We start from the raw sequence: 8,007 nt of genomic DNA, 5'->3' as shown, positions 1-8,007 counted from the left end.
ACAAACTTATATGTATTGTAGATTTCAATTTTATGAAAACAGTTAATGGTATGACTTTTATGCAATTTTTCAGACATTTTTACTTTTATTTTACTCCTCTTGCTCCTTTGTTGGTATTTATCTTTCTCCCTTATTAAATCCTCCCTTTTCCACATTTCTCCAATTGAATGTGCACATGCAGATGAATGAAATTAAATCTGTAGTCCTCACCTTGTACAAAAACTAACTCCAAATGGACTAAAGACATAAGAATGAAACCTAAAACACTGAAACTGCTAGAAAAAAGGTAGATAGTGTTCTACATTGTATATGTTTAGGAAGAGACTCCATTTTCCTAAGAATTAAGGTCAACAATCCACAAGTGAAATTTCATAAAATCAAAAGGCTTCTCTGGGTCTAATGAAGCAGTCAATCAGTGAAAGAGAAAGTCCACAGAATGGAAAAGTATCTTTGTCAGTTATTTATCTGACAACAGAGTAATATCCAGAGAATGAATAAATATATGCATGTATATATGTGTATATACATACATGCATGTGTATGCATATATGAAATATTTATAAAATATAAATATTTAAATACATGTGTATGCATGCTAACTATGTGTGTATACATTACACATATATACATAAATATGATGGGCAATTTATATATATAAATTTTATATTTATATGTTTTTATATAATTCATATATATATATATATATATATATATAGAGAGAGAGAGAGAGAGAGAGACAGGCTTGACCTTAATAGAGAATTCTCAAAAAAAACTGTCTAAGAAATAACTCAAAATGTAAGCACTGTCCCTACCAAATAGAGAAATGCAAATCAATACAACTTTGAGATTTTGTTTTGCCCCAGTCAGAATGGCAAAGATAAATGGAGCAACTGAGTACAGATGCTGAAGGTGAGGCAGAAAGATTGGCAACCTTCATTCACTGTCGATGAGACTGTGAACTAATGCTGCCATTATAAAAATTAGTATGAGAATTCTCAATAAATAAACCTGACATATGGTTCAGCCGTATCCTTTGTGGTGGTTTGAATAGGAATAACTCCTATAGCTTTGAATGTTTGAATGCTTGGTCATTATGGAGTGGCCCTACATGAGAGAGGTAGGAGGTGTGACCTTGTAGGGGGTGAGCTTTGGGGTTCTAGAAACCCAAGCCAGGATTATTGGTTCACTCTCTCTTTTCTTGCAGTTTATGAATCCAGATGTAAAACTCTCAGCTCCTCTTCTAGCACCATGTTAGTCTGTGTGTTACCATGCTTCCTGCCATGTTGATAATGGACTAAACCTCCTAAACTGTAAGCAACCCCCAAATAAAAGCTTTATCAAAGCTGTCACAGTCGTGGTGTTTCTCGTAGCAACAGAACATCACCTGAGACGCTAGTTCTTGGCATAATCCCAAAGGATTCCACATTCTGCTCCACAGGTGCTTGTTCAGCCACGTTCATTGCTATTCTATTCATAATCGCTGAGAATAGAAAAAAAATGCCAATGTCCTTCACTCAAGGACTGGATGCTGGAAACACAGTACATATAGACTATGAAATACTATTTGGTGGTAAAGAAAATGTGTGGATATAGAAAAGATCATATGAGTAAGGTAACCTAGACCCGGAGGACAAAGGTTTTCTTAGGCTTCTAGCTCCAAATCTTCAGATATGAGTATATGTCCTGGAGTAACTGCAGAAGCCGAGAAACTAAAAAGGGACCTTTGCTGGGCTCGGGGGGTGGGGGAGCAACATAGAGAAGAATAGAAGGGTATTCGTTAGCTTTGGTATTCATACCCATTTTATTAAAACTTTCCTGTCAACAAAAATCAGGAAATGGTTAATTTTAAGCCTCTGTTAATGATATAAACTCAGAGAGACAATGATTGTGTTTATGAAATAAGCACTGGCAGGATGGAGCTGGGGCAAAGGCTAAGGTTTCACTCTCCTAGCGGCTGGCCTTGTGGAACATCAAGAACTATCCCAAGTTCTGCTTTCATCACATGACTACTCTCCCAATGTAAGCTTATACTGAAGGAGCACTGAACCCTACAGTGATCCTGGCAGAATGTACCCAGTGCTTCTTTGCACATAGACCACTTTGCATGGTGATCGAGGTACAAAAAAATCCTCCTACTAACTGTCGATAAGACTACTTGAATTTCTTGAGAGACTTTAATGTCTTAAGCTGGAAATTTAGGGAAGTTGTACATAGCATTTTTCATGACAAATGCTATCAATTTATTAAAAAAACCCTATCATTCAGCAATTTCTCCATATAAGCAAATATACTGAAATTCTGAATGCACAATGCCGGTGTTTATGAACTTTTATTTAGGGTATTTTTTGTATTTTATCTAATTTCATTCTTATATTGATAATTTAAATTGTACTAATTTATTGTAGCAGTTAATATTGTATGAACTGACTGCATGTGAATATACAAGTTCAATTGTATGTACAGGTATTTATGCATGTTTGTGTTTGTGGGGGGGGGGCAGAGGTTGATGTCAGTGTCTTTCCCCATGGTCCTCTAGCTGAACCTAAGGTTCACAAACTTGGCTAGATTTGGGGATCCCACCTCTGCTGCCTGAACACTGTGATTTCAGGCAGGCAATCAGGTCCACCAGCTTTTACACAGGTGCTAGCTTTCCAGACACCCATTCACACACTTGCTTGATGATGGATGGCTTTATTTCCTCACGGAGCCATGTCTTCAAGTCCAAGTTCCATATCTCAGTCCTACCAAAGAAATAATTATATTTCAGCATGAGTTTTGAATAGATATTTAAAGCATAGTACCTTGCAAAAAAATTGTATTTCTTAGAAAACTGTACTCCAAAGAAAATAGAAAGGCTAAATATGTGGATCAGTGGCGAAGGATACTTTCTGTTCTTCCCAGTTCCCTGAAGTTACCTTGGGAAGCTTGCTACCTGTGACACCAAGTCCAAGGTATTCTGTCTTCTCTGAGTGCTCACACAAGCTTGACATTCACGCACACAGAAAAACACACTACATATACATTAAAAAATTAAAATTTTAATTCAGTGGAAAATAAATGCAAATTTATAGCAATATTAGTTGAAGTTTGCTATTAGTAGTGCTTTCCAGGTGTAAATGAAAGAACACTTGGCAAATGAGACAGAATATACTCCAGTGAGGAAAGCTGAATAGAGCAATACATAAATAACCCAATTTAGACTTCAGAATTCTGTAGGTTTTCTGTAGATTTCTGTTTTATATTCTTCCAGAAAACAAGCTGCAACTTCTGGGTTTTTTTTTTTTGTACACCCTACAGACTCTGCTGTTTTTGCAATCAAAGCTAGACATTTGACCACTATAATGTAACTATAAAAAATTTTGTTATGTTTTCTCTATGTATGTACAAATATACAGATGTGTGTTTGCATGTCTCTCCATGAGTACACCAGTGCACATGTAGAGGCCAGAGGTTTACATCAGATGTTTTAGTATTCATCACCTTATGTTTCTGAAACAGAACCTCTCACGGAACCCAGAGTTTGCTGAATGACTAAACTGGCTAGTAACCAGGCTTTAGGGTGCCTCCTGTCTCTGCCTCCCCAGAGCTGGCAGTTCAAGTGTGCCCAGCTTTGTATTTCTCCATGAACTGCGGTGGCTATTCTTAATTGTCAATGTGACTACATCTGAAATGAACTGCAATCCTGAAATGGAGGACCCACTACTTTTGCTTTGTTTGAAGTAGGTGAATCCACTTCTAGTCCAGACCTTTGAGGTAGGAAGACTTACAACCTTGATTCCAATCTTAAGGCAGACAGATACACCTTTAATCTGGGTCATACCTTCTGCAGGAAGCCTATATGAGAACATGGAAGAAGGAGGTTTTTGCTTATTGCTTGCTAGCCGTCAACTTGCTAACACATTCATTCCTTCAATAGTTTTGGAGCCTACATCCTTGGGATTCCAGTATATACTGAGAAAGCTGAGATGTCAAGACATTCAGACTTGTGGGCAAAACAATTATTGGATTTTTGGATTTCTTGTTCACAGCAAGCATTTTTGGGTCAGTTAGACAGTAGCCTTTAAATCATTCAGATATAGATATAGATATAGATATAGATATAAGAAGAGATATATGAAGAGAGAGAGAGAAAAGAAAGGGAGAGAAGAAGGGGTAAGGAGGGAGGGAGGAAGAGAGAGAGAGAAGAAGGGGGGGAGGGAGGAAGAGAGGGAAAGAACTTTCCTGTAAGTTCTGATACTGTAGGGAACTGTGACTCATACACTGGGTTCTGGGGATCTTCACTTAGCCCTCATGTATGTACAGTAAGCTCTTTACCCACTATGCCATTTGTCTAGATTTATAACATGGCAGCAACTTCTCAAAAGAGAATATTTCCGTCCTTTCCCCACTGAAAGATGTTTGCTGCTTTTTAGGTGAGGGCTGCAAACTGTTCCTTTTCTTAGTGTTATTCCAAACTAGATTTTTAAAATAACTATTCTTTGACATATATCATTGTTTAAAGATATATTTTATTGTTTCAGTAGTGAATTAATGACTTGTATGGATTTCCATAAGTTCTTAGAATCAATGGTCCCTCTAGAAGGAGGGCTGCTCTTTCCTCTTTGATTCAGGATGAAATGTTAATGGGTTAGATTTGGGCAGGCCCTGTGCTGTAAACCACAAAAGGCAATAACAAAACGAATAAAATACACAGACAAGACAGGCTCAAGTTCATAGTCTCATTTCTAAAATTTTGAGCCTTATTGATTTTGAAAAGATTATAAATTGTACACTAAGGACAAGATTTCATTGATTTAAGAGCTCAGAGAAGGAGCCCAGGAAAGTACCTCCTTAAATGACCCCTCAGGAGGAATGCCCAAGAGGGCTGACATGGAGCAGGAATTATAACAATGTGTTTTTGGGTGTGATAGCTTCCTTCCTTGGGTTCCCATCAGAGCAAACATTGATGCTACAGTGATACAGTTACCTGAATAAATCCTCATTGCAAACTTGATGTGGCAAGATATATATTTGCCAAGTGGGATATACCCTGCCATCTTTGGGGACCAACTGCTGAAGAATACATTGGATCAAGCTTCTGGACTTGGTCCAGGGCTTGGGTCTGCTTCAAACAATAGAGATGCATCTTCAGTCTGGCTTGTAACCCCCTTACTTGAGTATCCATCTGGAAAACGGTTCCTAACTTCCTATTGTTTTTTGTAAGGAGCTGCTAATTCAAGAGCTCTGAAAAAGCCGAGATCCCTTAGAGAACACCCCCATTATATCATATTCTTGTAAATGGTAGATGCACTACATACAGTCTCTGATAGGTAGATATGGGTTCAGGAACACTGATGCTGCAAAGAGTTTAATTCCTTTCAGCCTGTTTCAAGAATGCAGTATTTCCTTATATGCAATCATAAACTTCAATTAGATTATGCTTATAAACATCTAGCACAATAACAGAATAGTTGACTACTTTATGTTTCTATAAATTACCTATTTTAATTAATTTCTATATTTATTTATAGAGGGAAATATACATTTCTACTGGATCCCAGTTAATATATTTGCCAAATAAGAAATAGTAAAGGAGAGTAATGAAATCTACAGGGCCTCTTTAGGCTTACGAAAGATTTCTATATCCCAATTTTGACAGCTCTTTCATGATATTTTTGCTTTTGGGACACATGATATCAATCACAGCTCTGTTGCTGTAATTTTAGTATCACCTTTGGGAGGTGGTGCTTTTCAAAGATATGTTGTTAAAGATACCATAATTTCAACTCTACAGGGATGAAATGGCTCTCCCTCAGAATATGTTAGGAACTACCTAAGATAACTAGATTATAATCACTATTTACCCAAACTTTAAACATGGAAAAAAGTTGATGAATAATAACATCATAAAAGGTATTGGTAGCATTTCAATAGTGGAAATAGCACACATCTACTCTGGCTTACTGGATCTAATTGACTTCACATGTGGTTCTTGTCAGACTCTAAGAATTACTACACTATTCATAAATATTCTCTACTGATTTATTCTCCAAGTCAGACTTCAAGAGTGCAGGCATCAAATAAGAATGCAAAAGTTTGAGATTGGTTTCTTAAGTGAAAGAGCTGACAGCACTATGAGCAGTCTGTGAAAGATAAAACCTTCCCTAAAGGGTCATGCATACCTACGATGTACCAAGGGCAGTCCTTCTTTAACATGAACAAAGAGTCATGACAGGTAGGTAGTGCCTTCAGTCTTTTTTTGCCTGAGGAACTTAGCCAGAAGCTCACTTCCTTTGGCAGGTTTCTAGATGCTCCCTAACATACATGTAGGTCCATGAACAGTGATTCTCCCTTCTATTCTGTTGTGCAAAGCAGCTGAGGAAGGCCTGATGCTGATCAGAGCTTTGTTGACATAGGGTCAAACCTGGAGGGAAGAGCAGCTGGAGTATACAACCACTGGGAACTCCTATAGACTGTATCCGGCATTCCTATGTCATCTGACTCCTCCAGCTGGAGTATACAACCACTGGGAACTCCTATAGACTGTATCCGGCATTCCTATGTCAATTGACTCCTCCAGCTGGAATATACAAACACTGGGAACTCCTATAGACTGTATCCAGCATTCCTATGTCAATTGACTCCTCCAGCTGGAATATACAAACACTGGGAACACCTACAGACTATATCAGGCATTCCTTTGTCTTCTGACTCCTCCAGCACCCTCCTACCTCCTTGTCTTCCACACAACAGGTACAGTGTTCACGTATCTATACACTCCATGGTCTTAGTGTATATTAGCCATAGCTGTTGGCTATGAGGGAAAAGGGGAAAGTTTCAGATAGCCTTTGATTTTGGAATTCATTGACAAATAGATGATGTGACTTAAGTTAGGAGAGTCACTAAGAAGGGAATAACAGAATCCTGTGCTGGGTACAGATGACAAGCCTCAGTATCTTGATGAATAACTACACTTGTTCTTTTCACTGAATATAGAAAATGGGAAACTGGTTAAACATATACAGAATAAAGAATGGCAATTTAATATCAAACTGATAAGGAGGGTGTGGAGTTGGATGTTCATAACAAACAACGTTATTCTGCATTTAGTGACCCCTGACGTCCTGTGAGGAACATATGTGCTCCAGTTTCCAGAAGAACAAAATGAAGCTCAGGTCACTCATTTGGTTACCCTTGCCCAGTGAGTTTGACCACGGGCTTTGACCCTGTGTTCTCTCACCCAACCATTCTGTATTCTTTGTTATAGACATGGCGCTTCAGGGCTCGCACATCTGAAACAGTCAATGATGGATCCTCTCAGGGCTCTGATTGGATTGATATTTTGTAAAACTTCTCTACCTGGTGCAAGTAAAGTGAAAACCAAGTTGTTATCCTTTTCTGGAACAGAAAACAAAAAACTGCAAGTGAGATAAAGGAGTTTGGGACAGACAGACAGATGATCCAGAAGTTTGCTTCACAAGGACAACTCATCACTTACAAGGACTCTATGGCTAATATAGTTCTGATTTGCTGCTCCCCAGGTTTTATAATTACAGTCCATGGAAGATGTTCCTTCCAGATCCCTTTCACAGATACAGTGAGATCACCCTTTTAGACCTGGCCTGTTTCCTGATGCTGGGAGACATCCTGAATAAATGAATGCACAAATGAGCAATTGAATGACTCCATGGGAATGATGAACATAGTTCTCAGCAAGAAATCCTAAAGCTTCTGCAAGCTGGATCAGTCCACAGAAAAATTACTGGCCCCTTTTACTTGGTGTTACAGGTGACTAGGAGCCTTGTATGGGTTATCTCATATGCTGTGCATTGCTCAATTTCTTTCCATTTTCTTACCTCCGTGGGGAGACTACTGAAGTGCTTAAATCTCTCTATAAAATAACTTTAGGGGAGGACTACTATTCATAAACACTCAGGAGGTAGAAATGAAAAGAAAAACAGGTTTGATTGTGCAGTTCCCCACTAGATGATGAATAAATAAGAGTTTATTTAGACGTTCAGTTACATC

The 8,007-nt window shown here is 38.2% G+C and overlaps 1 long non-coding RNA gene across 1 annotated transcript; it reads left to right on the top strand.

The window, feature by feature from the left end:
- The first annotated feature begins 1,441 nt into the window (after window positions 1-1,441).
- Window positions 1,442-7,654, top strand: LOC125416253 (uncharacterized). The gene is made up of 2 exons (XR_015000709.2): window positions 1,442-2,019; window positions 7,247-7,654. It is a non-coding gene; the product is annotated as an uncharacterized LOC125416253 (long non-coding RNA).
- Window positions 7,655-8,007: the final 353 nt, after the last annotated feature.

This window comes from Myodes glareolus, chromosome 3, assembly GCF_982192425.1.
Source record: "Myodes glareolus chromosome 3, mMyoGla1.1, whole genome shotgun sequence".
NCBI classification, from domain to species: domain Eukaryota; kingdom Metazoa; phylum Chordata; class Mammalia; order Rodentia; family Cricetidae; genus Myodes; species Myodes glareolus.
This window is presented reverse-complemented; position numbering and strand designations above follow the sequence as displayed.